This window comes from Schistocerca nitens, chromosome 2, assembly GCF_023898315.1.
Source record: "Schistocerca nitens isolate TAMUIC-IGC-003100 chromosome 2, iqSchNite1.1, whole genome shotgun sequence".
NCBI classification, from domain to species: domain Eukaryota; kingdom Metazoa; phylum Arthropoda; class Insecta; order Orthoptera; family Acrididae; genus Schistocerca; species Schistocerca nitens.
The window spans coordinates 474,569,590-474,583,497 of NC_064615.1; positions in this window are offsets into that span (position 1 = coordinate 474,569,590).

The window sequence follows — 13,908 nt, forward strand, 5'->3', positions numbered from 1 at the left end:
AGTGTAACCTCCCAACAGAAAAGTTCCGTAACCTCCCAACAGTGAAATATATAACCATAACATTGACATTTAGCGTAACCTACCAACAGATAAATTCCGTAACCTACCAATAATACAATGTGACCAACCTCTCAATAAAATTGTCGCTCACTTATAACCTTTCAACAATGACAGTGAATTTAAACTGGTAAATTTTGGACGTCAGCAGTGTTGCGTCAAGGTCCTGAAAGATCATTCTGAATAAATTGAAAATTCTTACCTCAATAAGGTCGCCGGATAACGCGTATACAGGGTGAGTCACCTAACGTTACCGCTGGATATATTTCGTAAACCACATCAAGTACTGATAAATCGATTCCACAGACCGAACGTGAGGAGAGGGGCTAGTGTAATTGGTTAATACAAACCATAAAAAAATGCACCGATGTATGTTTTTTAACACAAACTTACGTTTTTTTAAATGGAACCCCGTTAGTTTTGATAGCACATCTGAACATATAAACAAATACGTAATCAGTGCCATTTGTTGCATTGTAAAATGTTAATTACATCCGGAGATATTGTAACCTAAAGTTGACGCTTGAGTACCACTCCTCCGCTGTTCGATCGTGTGTATCGGAGAGCACCGAATTACGTAGGGATCCAAAGGGAACGGTGATGGACCTTAGGTACAGAAGAGACTGGAACAGCACATTACGTCCACATGCTAACACCTTTTTATTGGTCTTTTTCACTGACGCACATGTACATTACCATGAGGGGTGAGGTAAACGTACACACGTAGTTTCCGTTTTCAATTACGAAGTGGAATAGAGTGTGTCCCACTGGAAAGGCGTCGACGAATGTGGTATCAGCATGATGGTGCACCTGCACATTCCGCAATTAACACTAGGCTGACCCTTGACAGCATGTTCGATGGGCGTTTCATAGGACGTGGAGGACGCACAAATTGGCCAGCCCGTTCTCCTGATCTTACACCTCTGCACTTCTTTCTGTGGGGTACGTTAAAGGAGAATGTGTACCGTGATGTGCCTACAACCCCAGAGGATATGAAACAACGTATTGTGGCAGCCTGCGGCGACATTACACCAGATGTACTGCGGCGTGTACGACATTCATTACGCCAGAGATTGCAATTGTGTGCAGCAAATGATGGCCAACACATTGAACATCTATTGGCCTGACATGTCGGGACACACTCTATTCCACTCCGTAATTGAAAACGGAAACCACGTGTGTACGTTTACCTCACCCCTCATGGTAAAGTACATGTGCGTCAGTGAAAGAGACCAATAAAAAGGCGTTAGCATGTGGACGTTATGTGCTGTTCCAGTCTCTTCTGTACCTAAGGTCCATCACCGTTCCCTTTGGATCCCTACGTAATTCGGTGCTCTCCGATACACACGATCGATCAGCGGAGGAGTGGCACTCAAGCGTCAACTTTAGGTTACAATATCTCCGGATGTAATTAACATTTTACAATGCAACAAACTGCACTGATTACGTATTTGTTTATATGTTCAGATGTGCTAACAATACTAACGGGGTTCTATTTAAAAAAACGTATGTTTGTGTTAAAAAACATACTTCCGTGAATTTTTTTATGGTTTGTATTAACCAATTACACTAGCCCCTCTCCTCACGTTCGGTCTGTGGAATCGATTCGTCAGTATTTGATGTGGTTTACGAAATAAATCCAGCGGTAATGTTAGGTGACAGACTGCTAGCAACTACTTACTCGTACTACTACACAGTTCCTACTGCATACAACACTGCTCTCTGGTCTGAGATTCTCTTATAGCTTACATGTCGCAGGCAGCGTGAGAGCAATCCACCGAAATTACATCTGCTCGAGTGCGCTAGTAACAAATTCTTTAATCATGGACCTCTTACAACGGGTGAGAGATAACCTGGTCAATCCGGATAGTGGCTTCCAACTCAGCAGCGCGTGCAACACAACATTATCAAGAATGAGACGAGAGCGCACTGATGGAGGCTGGTCGGTGGCGGCGGACAGAATAAACAGGCCGCACCGAGACGAGACGCCAGGACCCGCTGCCCACGGCTCCCCCCCACCACGCGCCGGCACGCCAATTTCGCTCGCGCCTGATTGGCCTAACTGGCACCGAGGATGCAGAGAAGCCCGTGGTCCAGTGGCTATAAAGATCCGGACGAGACGTGAACTCTACTCTTCGCCTGAAGATTGTTGTTGTTGTTGTTGTGGTCTTCAGTCCTGAGACTGGTTTGATGCAGCTCTCCATGCTACTCTATCCTGTGCAAGCTTCTTCATCTCCCAGTACCTACTGCAACCTACATCCTTCTGAATCTGCTTAGTGTATTGATCTCTTGGTCTCCCTCTACGATTTTTACCCTCCACGCTGCCCTCCAATGCTAAATTTGTGATCCCTTGATGCCTCAAAACATGTCCTAAAAACCGATCCCTTCTTCTAGTCAAGTTATGCCACAAACTTCTCTTCTCCCGAATCCTATTCAATACCTCCTCATTAGTTACGTGATCTACCCACCTTATCTTGAGCATTCTTCTGTAACACCACATTTCGAAAGCTTCTATTCTCTTCTTGTCCAAACTGCTTATCGTCCATGTTTCACTTCCATACATGGCTACACTCCATACAAATACTTTCAGAAACGACTTCCTGACACTTAAATCTATACTCGATGTTAACAAATTTCTCTTCTTCAGAAACGATTTCCTTGCCATTGCCAGTCTACATTTTATATCCTCTCTACTTCGACCATCATCAGTTATTTTACTCCCTAAATAGCAAAACTCCTTTACTACTTTAAGTGTCTCATTTCCTAATCTAATCCCCTCAGCATCACCCGATTTAATTTGACTACATTCCATTATCCTCGTTTTGCTTTTGTTGATGTTCATCTTATATCCTCCTTTCAAGACACTGTCCATTCCGTTCAACTGCTCTTCCAAGTCCTTTGCTGTCTCTGACAGAATTACAATGTCATCGGCGAACCTCAAAGTTTTTACTTCTTCTCCATGAATTTTAATACCTACTCCGAATTTTTCTTTTGTTTCCTTTACTGCTTGCTCAATATACTGATTGAATAACATCGGGGAGAGGCTACAACCCTGTCTCACTCCTTTCCCAACCACTGCTTCCCTTTCATGCCCCTCGACTCTTATAACTGCCATCTGGTTTCTGTACAAATTGTAAATAGCCTTTCGCTCCCTGTATTTTACCCCTACTACCTTCAGAATTTGAAAGAGAGTATTCCAGTTAACGTTGTCAAAAGCTTTCTCTAAGTCTACAAATGCTAGAAACGTAGGTTTGCCTTTTCTTAATCTTTCTTCTAAGATAAGTCGTAAGGTTAGTATTGCCTCACGTGTTCCAACATTTCTACGGAATCCAAACTGATCTTCCCCGAGGTCCGCTTCTACCAGTTTTTCCATTCGTCTGTAAAGAATTCGCGTTAGTATTTTGCAGCTGTGACTTATTAAACTGATAGTTCGGTAATTTTCACATCTGTCAACACCTGCTTTCTTTGGAATTGGAATTATTATATTCTTCTTGAAGTCTGTGGGTATTTCGCCAGTCTCATACATCTTGCTCACCAGATGGTAGAGTTTTGTCATGACTGGCTCTCCCAAGGCCATCAGTAGTTCTAATGGAATGTTGTCTACTCCCGGGGCCTTGTTTCGACTCAGGCCTTTCAGTGCTCTGTCAAACTCTTCACGCAGTATCTTATCTCCCATTTCATCTTCATCTACATCCTCTTCCACTTCCATAATACTGTCCTCAAGTACATCGCCCTTGTATAAACCCTCTATATACTCCTTCCACCTTTCTTCCTTCCCTTCTTTGCTTAGAACTGGGTTGCCATCTGAGCTCTTGATATTCATACAAGTGGTTCTCTTCTCTCCAAAGGTCTCTTTAATTTTCCTGTAGGCAGTATCTATCTTACCCCTAGTGAGACAAGCCTCTACATCCTTACATTTGTCCTCTAGCCATCCCTGCTTAGCCATTTTGCACTTTCTGTCGATCTCATTTTTGAGACGTTTGTATTCCCTTTGGCCTGCTTCATTTACTGCATTTTTATATTTTCTCCTTTCATCAATTAAATTCAATATTTCTTCTGTTACCCAAGGATTTCTATTAGCCCTCGTCTTTTTACCTACTTGATCCTCTGCTGCCTTCACTACTTCATCCCTCAGAGCTACCCATTCTTCATCTACTGTATTTCTGTCCCCCATTCCTGTCAATTGTTCCCTTATGCTCTCCCTGAAACTCTCTACAACCTCTGGTTCTTTCAGTTTATCCAGGTCCCATCTCCTTAAATTCCCACCTTTTTGCAGTTTCTTCAGTTTCAATCTGCAGTTCATAACCAATAGATTGTGGTCAGAATCCACATCTGCCCCTGGAAATGTCTTACAATTTAAAACCTGGTTCCTAAATCTCTGTCTTACCATTATATAATCTATCTGATACCTATTAGTATCTCCTGGATTCTTCCAGGTATACAACCTTCTTTTATGATTCTTGAACCAAGTGTTAGCTATGATTAAGTTATGCTCTGTGCAAAATTCTACAAGGCGGCTTCCTCTTTCATTTCTTCCCCCCAATCCATATTCACCTACTATGTTTCCTTCTCTCCCTTTTCCTACTGACGAATTACAGTCACCCATGACTATTAAATTTTCGTCTCCCTTCACTACCTGAATAATTTCTTTTATCTCGTCATACATTTCATCAATTTCTTCATCATCTGCAGAGCTAGTTGGCATATAAACTTGTACTACTGTAGTAGGCATGGGCTTTGTGTCTATCTTGGCCACAATAATGCGTTCACTATGCTGTTTGTAGTAGCTAACCCGCACTCCTATTTTTTTATTCATTATTAAACCTACTCCTGCATTACCCCTATTTGATTTTGTATTTATAACCCTGTAATCACCTGACCAAAAGTCTTGTTCCTCCTGCCACCGAACTTCACTAATTCCCACTGTATCTAACTTTAACCTCTCCATTTCCCTTTTTAAATTTTCTAACCTACCTGCCCGATTAAGGGATCTGACATTCCACGCTCCGATCCGTAGAATGCCAGTTTTCTTTCTCCTGATAACGACGTCCTCTTGAGTAGTCCCCGCCCGGAGATCCGAATGGGGGACTATTTTACCTCCGGAATATTTTACCCAAGAGGACGCCATCATCATTTAATCATACAGTAAAGCTGCATGTCCTCGGGAAAAATTACGGCTGTAGTATCCCCTTGCTTTCAGCCGTTCGCAGTACCAGCACAGCAAGGCCGTTTTGGTTAATGTTACAAGGCCATATCACTCAATCATCCAGACTGTTGCTCCTGCAACTACTGAAAAGGCTGCTGCCCCTCTTCAGGAACCACATGTTTGTCTGGCCTCTCAACAGATACAGATACCCCTCCGTTGTGGTTGCACCTGCGGTACGGCCATCTGTATCGCTGAGGCACGCAAGCCTCCCCACCAACGGCAAGGTCCATGGTTCATGGGGGAGATAGCATGTAAGAAACTTGCTGAAACGTTGCTAGAGAACAACACATTGACTCGGCTGTCAACCCGAGTTTTGTCATCGAGATTCGCCGAGAAAGTCTGCATTCTTATATAACGCACCTCTACGTGGAGGACATATATTGCAGTGTCAAATCGCTGCAATAACTTCGGATCAAGAAGGCAAGTTTGCTTAGCAGACTCGCCTTCTTGCAACTTTGTCAGGACAACGACGTATTGCCGCAGTTCATACACCTGCAAGAACCAAACGCATCATGCAATGTGCCAGCTTGGCACTGGTGAGGGAGCACATACGCATCACACGGTCGGAACTCGACAAAATTGAACACGCCTTACTCGCATGCCATCTGAAACTGGCTACGACACTCTCACCTTTCACATGGAAGTGGATAGATGGCAATGCCTTCGCCTCCGGTGAACTATGCAAGCGGAAGGCCATCACGAAACAAAAAAAAAACAAGTTCCAGCGACTACCATTGTCTGCCTGACCACCAATGAACTGGATGAGGCGACAACGTCCGTGCTATCCTAACGATGAAATTTTTCACCGGTTCCGAGACATTACCAAAACTAGAGATCATTAGCAGCGTCGAACAGGCCATACGCGGGCTGCCGTCTGAAGCCGCTGAAGAGGTGAGGAAGGAGACCTGCAGAGTTCTACACAAAGCGAGAATGCCGAAATCCAACTTCTCGGCGGCGAAACGTAAGGCGATCCGCAGCGTCAAAGAAGATGAGGATGAAGTCATTCTACCAGCAGACAAAGGGAACGCGACGGTGCTGCTAAGAGCGGCTGACTACTGGCACAAGATTAATTCGCTGCTGCAGGACGAGGCTTACAAACAAGTGGAGAAGTCCCTACAACAGCTGTGACTAGAAAAACCATCGGTCTTCTCAACAACTCAGGTCTGAACCAGGACGTGATAGAAAGGCTTTACCCCAGAGCTCCGGTTCCACCACAGTTATACGGTCTCCCCAAGATACACAAGAGGGAGGAACCACTACGCCCGATAGTAGACACGATGAATTCTTCTACCTATGGTATAGCCAAACACCTGGCGTAACTACTTAGGCCGCTCGCGGGTAAATGTCCCCACCACATCAAGAATTCCACGGAGTTTGTTAAGACACTCAAGGAGTGGCGTCCTGACAAAAATGATATGATGGTCAGCTTTTACGTTACATCCCTCTTCACGAGGGTGCCGTTAGAGGACCCCTTGAAACTATTGGACAATCATTTCGACGAAGACACAGTGGAATTATTCCGCCATGCGCTCACGACCACGTATTTCCCATGTGGGGGCAAGGTTTACCAACAGGTGGTTGGAGTCGCTATGGGATCCCCACAGGCACCATGTATCGCTAATCTGTACATGGAATACTTCGAGGATATCGCCTTGAAAACAGCACGCCTTAAACCCAAGATCTTTTATCGGTACGTGAACGCTATTTTCGCGGTCTGGACGCACGGTGAGGACACTCTAATGGAATTTCTCAACCATCTGAACAGCATACACGAGAACATCGAGTTCACAATGGAATTGGTAAAGAATAGGTGTCCTACTCTCTCTCGATATCCTGTTAAAGAAGAAAAAGGACGGCACACTGGGACACTCGGTCTACCGAAAGTAAACACACACAGACCTGTACCTCAACGCCAACAGCTGCCATCATCCAGCACAACGGAAACCCGTGCTGACTACTCTTGTCCGCAGAGCTCATGACATATGCGACAAGGACAGTTTATCTACTGAAATTCAGCACCTGAAGAAAACATTCCAGAAGAATGGATACACTGAAACGCAGATTCGACGCGCTCTCAAGATGAGCAAGAAGAAGAAGAAGAAGGAGAAGGACCTAAAGGAAGAAGAAAACAGCAAAGGTCTCGCGTTCCTCCCGTACGCAGGGCCGCCTACGGCGAAGATTGCCTGGACACTGGAGAAGAACAAGATAAAAACCATCTCCCATCCTCCAGCAAAAATCAGAAATATGCTGGGCTCAATGAAGGACAACTTGGGTCTAAGAACGCCGGGTGTCTACAGTATATCCTGTGAATATGGGAAACAATACATCGGACAGACACAGCGTTACGTAACACAACGCATCTCTGGACATGTGAGAAGCGTCCGCCTCGGACAAAAAGAAAAATCCGCTGTTGCGGAGCACAGCCTCAGTATAGAACACACGTTTCAATTTGAAGAAACCAAGAGACTGTGTAGGGAGAAAAGTTTCTGGGACTCTGTTATTAAAGAGGCAGTGGCGGTACGGGTGAGTGACAACCTGGTCAGTCGGGATAGTGGCTTCCAACTCAACAGCGCGTGGAACACAACATTATGAAGAATGAGACGAGAGTGTACTGGTGGAGGCAGGTCGGTGGCGGCGGATGGAATAAACAGGTTGCACCGAGACGAGACGCCAGGACCCGGCGCCCACGGCTCCCATCCCCCCCACCTCCCCCCCCCCCCCCCACCACCACATTTCACCGCCGTGCCGATCCGCTCGCGCCTGATTGGCCCGACCGGTGCCGAAGATGCAGAGAAACCCTTGGTCCAGCGGCTATAAAGATCGGGACGAGACGTGAACCCGACACTTCGCCTGAAGATAGCAAGTAAGAAACTAGCTGAAACGTTGCTGGAGAACAACACATTGACTCGGCTGTCAAGCCGAGAAGATTTTATCACGGACGACTGATATCTGAAATCTATTATTTAGAAGTCGATAACAGTCGCTGCGTGCAACAGTCTTCTGAATGGAAGGTAAGCTGAATTGTCATTTATGTTTATTTAACAGGACCTGTCTGTTTTATTTTAACGTAATCCAACCAATCAGCACGAATAAAGATAGAGGCGCTTGTAGTTTAGGAAACTCACGGTCGTAAAATTTTCAGCAAATCCAATTCATTCTAATAGAATATTTCGTGTTCACACTTTTGAATATACCGAAGAAAAGTAGTATAACTGAGGAAACCTCAGTAGTTTTCTCTCTCACCGATGTAACTACGGTTTTTATGTCATCTAAAATGACGATTCGTTATTGAATCAGTTCAACACTGGATAATGTTTAGCAAAATAATTATTTTTCGTAATTACTTCCTCGCTTACATCACAGAGAAGCACCGTTTCAAATGTGATTTGGACAGGACCGTAATTATTGAACAATTCATTGTGTTGTATGTATAATGTTATTCACAATTGCATATTAATTATTGTTGTTTTTTTTCATGTGAATATGGGACACACATGAGAAAAGGAGAGATGTTTAAATGAATGGTGTAAGACTGTAACAGAGAACAATAACCGGGACAAAGAATAAAATTGTATAAAGAAATCTAAAATTTGTGGAAAGTCGAAATCGATGAAATCATAAAATTAGGTTGAAGTCACTTACAACAGCGCATAAGGTAATGCACTGTTACACTCATTCAGTAGTGAACTTCAATGTAGATTTTCGTAATGATGATACCTCTTTAAACTTGAGTCACACATTGTGTAGCAGTTTTGCTATTTCGGCCACATCACAGTTTTTTTATAATTATTCTGATCTCGTAAACAATTCACAGGAAGGCCGATATTTTTGGTTGAGTGCGCTCAATTCCTAATAGCTAAGCGCTTTCGTTTACAAAGAAATTCTTCTAGTCAATAACGTGGCGCTGCACACTAATACCATCTGTGACTTATTTACGTGTTAACTACAATTCGAACAGCAGCAGCGTTAATAAATTATCTTGTACATTAATATGCTAAAAAGTAGACGCCAGGTTACCATGGTGTAATCGTCAGACACAGAGACTGTATCAGATTAAGTACCAGAAGGAGAATTCGCCGATGAAAAAGGACATAACCTTCCCGCTTCAGCCAGTAAGGTAACATCACCTGCTGCATATGTTGCTATTGCTGCCACAACAGATTATGTTATAAAAATGCTCCAAAGACTAGAAACTGTGATAGGTGGTTTGACGAATGAACAACAATACACGTCAAAACAGACAGATAGTTCGGAAAAGATTTGAATACTAAGAATAAAAAGGAAGACATTTTGGCCAGTCAGGTTGTACACGTTACCGAACAGGCTAAAAAGCAAACCGAGCAGTTGAAAACCGAAGTTACTAAGCATGTAACCGAGATGTTATATGGAAATCTTGAGATTACGACAAATAAAATTTAAGTGTTGCGGAACGCTGTTAAGTGTATCCCTGAATCGGTAAAAGGAGTAGCTGCGACCTATGATACTTTACAGTAAGAATAAAGTGCTTTAAAATCAATATTTCCACAAATAGTAACACACGTAGAAGATCTTTCCGCAAAACGCGAAAAGAAGGTAGATAAGTTTTGTAACCACCCTGTTAAATTGTTAGAAACTTAGTCAGCAGGTTCTAACAATACCATCACTTGCAAAGTAAGTTAGAAATCAGATTAATAATGTTGCTCACGCAGCATATGTTCGCTTTATCGGGCAACAACAAAGTTATTGACTGCGGATGGTATCGTCAGAATGGAAATAATGAAGTCACTGTAAAAAAGTCATTAATTTTGTCACTCCTCTTGAATGGATTCCCACGTAGATTTCGTCGGAGTTGTTATGGCTCATCTTGTTGATTCTAGGGTGATTCCACTTTGACTGCTAGAAGTCCAGATCTGTATTTTAGCAATATTTGAAGACCTAAAAATGTGTTTTTCAGAAAATTCTTAATGATCAAACAATCCCAGATCAGAACAATGGTATGGTAGAATTAATTTTTGACTTGGTGTTCACGATCCACATTTTTATTAAATCTCCGGCACAAGAAAGTTTTCAGTCGACGCAGGCAGTTAAAACCTCATCCACAATGGCAAGTACAAGAAATGGTTAGCTTATTTGCAAATGCAGTTATTTCCGCGCTTATTTTGTTAAGTTCCAATTTTAACTGAAAATCCCTAATTTGGTACGGTTTTAGATGTCCTGGAGAAAATAATTTCTGTAAAATATTTTGTATATTTCTAAAAAAAATTTTGATAGATATCTGATTCCGTCAGAATTTATCCAGCAGCATACTTTTTGAAATATCTTACATAAGTACCTTATAATAGCAATGGCGTACACCATGTGGATGTGGGCTTTGGTTTCATTGACACTTTCTCTGTCTCTTCATGCATACTATCACTGGCTTGTTTACCTTCTAAGCTTGTGAAAATCCCGTTCAAATACATCCATATCTGAGTCTTTTGCAGAGAAAGAATTTGTATATATACTTTGAGAACAGCAGTTATTATTCCATGCGTCAGTCAGTTAAAAATCATGTGTATGGACCTATTCCCATTTACAAATTTCTGTACGTCTCGAAAGAGAGTGGAAAATACGCAGCAATGGTAATTTGTACTGCATTTACGAACAACAGTACTTTGGTGTACACGTCATTGCTATTCTATCGATCTCATGTGAATGTGAAACGAGAAAAAATGATGACCCAATTTTTTATAATGAAAATATAAAAATTAACTGTAGCAATTGAATATGCACACACTAAGGATGTCAAGAAGGTAGCGTTGTTACCTTATGAGAGGTCGCAAGCTTCCATAATTTTCGAATGCTTCACCTCGAAATTTTCCAAAGTCTTTTATACCACGTAAAGCAATATTGTGCCTTCCGCAGAAAATTGTGGTTTTAAAAACGGGACAAATTTAGTATACAATTAGTGAATATTATTTGTTTATTTTGCATTTTCGTTGCTACATTATATGTTTAAAAAGCAATTCAATAAATAAATACTGATTCATCTACGTGACTACTATTTTTTGGCAGTTATACATGGTATATTAACACTTATTTGAAAACGCAAACAAATTAGAAAAATAAATGTGGTAAAAATTAGTTCTAACACAACTCTTGCGATGCTTCTTAACCGGTTGTTTGACACATTGTTGACACTTTGTGACCTTGGTTCATACAGCAGGCAGTAAACTTTTGGGCATCAATCTAAATCTTGAAAAGTAAAGGTCCCGTGCAGTTACTACAAATAACCGTTCAGTTGAAACTGAAAAGTTTGGAGTTGTTAATGTATTCAAAGTTTAGCTTCATAGATTCGTGTCAGTGTAGAGAATACAGACGGTGTCAGTCAAAATTATATGGAGTGTGTAGTGGATTTAGTTGTTAAATTTAATACAGTAGTAGCTCATGAAAAACATATGAACAGGGAATCGCTATTAACAATTTCCTTAAGCAGTCTTTACATAAATTTATTAGAGGCTTGTGGCCAGAACCTGCTTGTAATGAAAGCAGTTCTCAGACTGATGAGTCCACAATAGCTCCATGACTTTCATATACTAGCAAAGTGGTGTTCTGACGAATGTAATTTTTGATGTATACCTTTAAGAGCAGTTTCTTTTGGAAACAGGACACACTTCACCTAAAAGGTACCCTTTTTAACGGAGCTGAATGCAAGCCACGGAAACAACTCCAACCATAAAAGTCGGAAATCCCTGCAAGCAGATAACATTTCCAGTAAACATCCGTAATAGGTTTTCAAATCTCGAAATGAATGACCTCTAATAAAATGCAAATAATATAAAACTAATTGACACCCTACTTTTCCTTTCCTAATGTGATTACAGCTGGAAAATTATATGTCTCGCTAGGTATCCACCAGTTTGTTAGGAGCTTTATACTGCTGGGTTTTCCAACACAACGATGAAATTTGGGTCGCTACTCCTCTCTTTGCATTTGCGCCTTTTTACCTGGATCACTGAATTCCGGGTGTTTCTTTTATAAGTCAGTACTAGTACTTGAAGACGGTTATGCTATATTAATCCCTATATGTGAACTTTCTATGTCACAGAAGAATCTGTTCTTTCAGCTTCTTAGCAAACAGTTTAGTGAAAGGTAAGTGTCATTTTTCCTTTCTCCTTTCCATTCATATTGAAACTTGCATGTCATTTTTCATAACTGCATTTACTTCAACAGTTCATAGAGACAGGCTGGGTTGTTTGAAATATTTGCCATTCATACATCCCTTTCGCATTATGACACAGAATTAACACACTCGCACAAACCTTTTAAGACTCAAACACTTCATACGACCACGCACAGACAAACGACTTGTCTGTAACGTTCTCTGTATCACTACTACTATGCTTTAGATGAAGTTCCTAGGCGAAATAAGTCGGCTCACCTTTTTGAAAGGAGGTTGTAAGGGGTCCGTAGGCCCTTACTATAAATTTGCACTCGGCACAGGTCGATAGGGCGAACAATCGATTGTGTCGTGTTGCGAGAGCGAGTGTGGAGTTGACTGAGTGCCATGTTGCGGGTAGAGGTGTGTGGAGGCCAGTTGTTGTAATGCAAGGCTTTAACGGAGAAGGGAGTCGCCATCGCCGTGGTTAGACCCCTTTGTACTAGAAATAATCCCGGGAAAGCGAAGAAGTATCATTACGGAAGTGGTCAGTGACATTTCTAGTGCCGATATTTTGGTTTCGCGTCTACCGCGCCGGCATCACCTTGGATTGCAGTGTTGGATTGCAGTGTTGGATGCAGTGATGGACTAGTGTGTGATGATAATGGAAAATGAAGAAGCCTGTGCTGAGATTAGCCGTAATTAGATATGTACGACGAAGGCAGTGACTGTCTCCTACCTTTTGTGTTTTTTTGAGACGAATATAGGTTCGTAATTAGTGAAACTGTGTTGGTGTTTTTCTTGTTACCAGACATTTCATTATTACAGTATTGAGAAGGACGAACTGGAAAGTAACAACTTCCGCAGCAGTCAATTCCGATTGACACCCCCATTAGGTACACGGTCACATTAATAATAATTATTGGGCTGCTATTCGATCAGGTCAGGTCGGGATAAACAAATGGAGGTGTTACACCTTGGCTTACCGTGAAAGGACAAGTACAATCTTCAGACGAATCGTAAAAAACAATAGGCAATTTTATCTTGCTTAACGTGAGAAAATATTTTTCCGATTTCGGATGAAGACAGAGTATAAACTTTAAAATCGCGACAAGAAACAGTGCATTTTGAACAATACGAAGTAATAGCATCTTACGATTGTGAACAAACTGTTTTTTCGCCATATTAGATGAGAGTAGTAGTGTCGATAAACTGTGCTATAAAGTGCAAACGCGTAAATCCGCACGAAACACTGTGAAAAGTGAACACCAAAGAAAGACACGTGTGAACATTACAACAACAAAACGAGCCAAGAATTCTTCACGAAAGCTTTTAAAGAAGTGTTTAGTAGTAATATTATGACCGAAATTGCTTTTTGAATAAAGAAAATCTAGCAACTTCATGTGGACCCATAAATTGTTATGCAGGCGACAATTTATGTGGCGACGCAATTGTTGAATGATGTCACGCAGACCCATGCAGCTGCGGCGCCAAAGAGCTTCGATCCACGAGGTGATTTCACACGTCA